General features: G+C 41.0%; 1 non-coding gene across 1 annotated transcript; it reads right to left on the bottom strand.

Moving 5' to 3' along the window:
* Positions 1-811: 811 nt before the first annotated feature.
* On the bottom strand, positions 812-916 carry LOC123255197. Its single transcript, XR_006506744.1, has one exon. It is a non-coding gene; the product is annotated as a U6 spliceosomal RNA (small nuclear RNA).
* Between the last annotated feature and the right edge of the window lie 1,338 nt (positions 917-2,254).

Genomic DNA, 2,254 nt, shown 5'->3' with positions numbered 1-2,254 from the left:
AGTGACTTTCTCGGGGTCACAAAACTAGGAAATATCTGATGTCAGATCTGAATTTTCCTGACTCCAAGTCTAGCATTCTAACCACTGTTCTACTAGCTGCCTGATTTACCTTGGATGAGCCACTTAATCCTTCAAGTCTTCTGTATCTTTAAACTAAGGCAGATGATTCCTGGGACACCTTTTAGTTCTAGCTCTCAAGATCCTTTAGTTTGCCTAAGCTTACCCAGGTAGGTGGTAGATCCAAGAATCTGAGTATTCCAGAGAGTGGTGAGCCCAAATGCAGGATGCCATCCCTATCTTTAGTTGGTTCTCACAGGGACCAATTATGGAAGTATGATAAGATTCACTCCATAAAACACCCTCCTATGCAGTACTGACAAGTAGCAGGAGCTAAAAGAAGGGGAACATTCCTGTGATCTGACCTCTTCAGCTTCTAGGTCCTTAGCTGGACTTTGAGGAATTTGTAGTGTCTAACTAGAGAGAGGGGCCAAAGGGAGTCATTCCATTGACCAAGTCCATTTGGGAGTGATGGTAAGACACTAAGCCAGATACTTACAAAGACCTGGGTTCCAGTTGCATCTCTTGAGTGATCTGGGCAGATTCCCTTGAACTCCAGGCTATAGTTTCTTCATCTGTAACGTCAGGAGGTTGAGCTAAATGATCTTGAATTTCCTATCCAGCTCTAATAATTGGTGTCCTAAAATACCTTCAAACTCTACTATTGTGATTGCTGAAGTTCTATTTAGCTCTGACATTCTAGGTCCTAAAATGCCTTCTAGCTTTAAAATTGCATGTTTGAAAAAAATTTATTAAAAATAAGGAATGTTTCATGAGTTTGTGTGCCACCCTCGGAGGGGCCATGCTAATCTTCTTTATATTGTTCCAGTTTTAGTATATGTGTTGCCAAAGCGAGCACGAAAATTTGGTTTTCTTCACTTCTTCCCACTGTAATATCCTATAACTGTATGATAGCCTGAATGACGGCACAGGGCAGGGAAGCAGCCACGTGCATTTGTGGATGAATGAGGAGACCAGCCTTGTTTAAAGGGCCAAAGTGTCCAAGGCCAGTCTAGCTGGAGCCTTTAAGAAGGACAGGCATTCTTTGTAATCAGAGCATTACCTCCACATTCATCGCTGGATTCAAAGGCAGGAAAGGCACTATGGGGCAGAAATGGTATGATTTGTTTTTTTGTGTTTGGCCAGCAGCACAAAATCCTGATCCTGTGATTTCTCTTCCATTTATACCACACACTGGACTAGAGGCTGTTACTCAATCTCATCCTGCCCTCTCCTACTTCTGGAAATTCAAGCATTTGAACTTTTCCATCTGGAACCCACTCAGCCTTCTTCTTTGGCTTCTCTTACCTAAAGGAGTTTAATTTAAAATTAAATTTAAAGTGTGACTTTTCTATGAAGTCATCATCCTCAATCCCCTTAGTCCAAAAGGATATCTTTTTCTTTTTCCTCCTCCTTCTCTTTTTCTTTCTTCTCTTCCTCATCTTCTACTTCCTCTCCCTCTTTCTCAAATTCTTCTACGAGACTCTGTCTTAATTTCTTTATTGCCTTCTCTATAGTCGTTCTCTACAACATCCAACTAACTACCACCCCTCTCTCTATAGATTATAAGACCTTCAAGGGCAGAGACTGTTATTTTTCATTTGAAAACCACTGTATAGTGGACAGAGTTTGCCTTGGAGCCCAGAAGACCTGGTTTCAAGTCTTGCCTCTGACATCTACTTCTTGTGAAACTCTGGGAAAATTAATTAACTTTTCACTATTGTAGTCAACCCTTTAATTATAGATTGCAGAGAAGGTGCTGACCAGCTCTGGAAGAGGGAGTTTCCTCATCAGGAAATTCCCTGTAGGAGTGACTTTATAGGCTCTGTATCTATCTCCATCTCCAGATCCTAGAACTTAATAAATGTTATTAAATAAATGGACAAATGCCTTTTGTACCTATTTCTACCTAGGGAAAGTGGAAAGGTGGCAGTGGTTAACTAATCCTCTTTCTTAAGGGATAGAGTTGTAAAACGCTTCTACAGTCTCATGAGCTGAGGGTGGGTGGAGCAGGGACACCTGGTTAGGAAGGTGGAACTATTTCATACAGGAAACCCATTTACACAGTGCAGGCTCATCTGGAATTTCAAGATCCCAATTTTTCAAATCTGGTCCTGCTTGTTTTTCTCTGAGAAAAATATGGGAGATAATTGTAAACTGATGTCCAAATCATGTTACATAGGGTACTGCTTCTTTA

Source organism: Gracilinanus agilis, unplaced genomic scaffold (genome assembly GCF_016433145.1).
Source record: "Gracilinanus agilis isolate LMUSP501 unplaced genomic scaffold, AgileGrace unplaced_scaffold40943, whole genome shotgun sequence".
Lineage (NCBI taxonomy): Eukaryota > Metazoa > Chordata > Mammalia > Didelphimorphia > Didelphidae > Gracilinanus > Gracilinanus agilis.
This window is presented reverse-complemented; position numbering and strand designations above follow the sequence as displayed.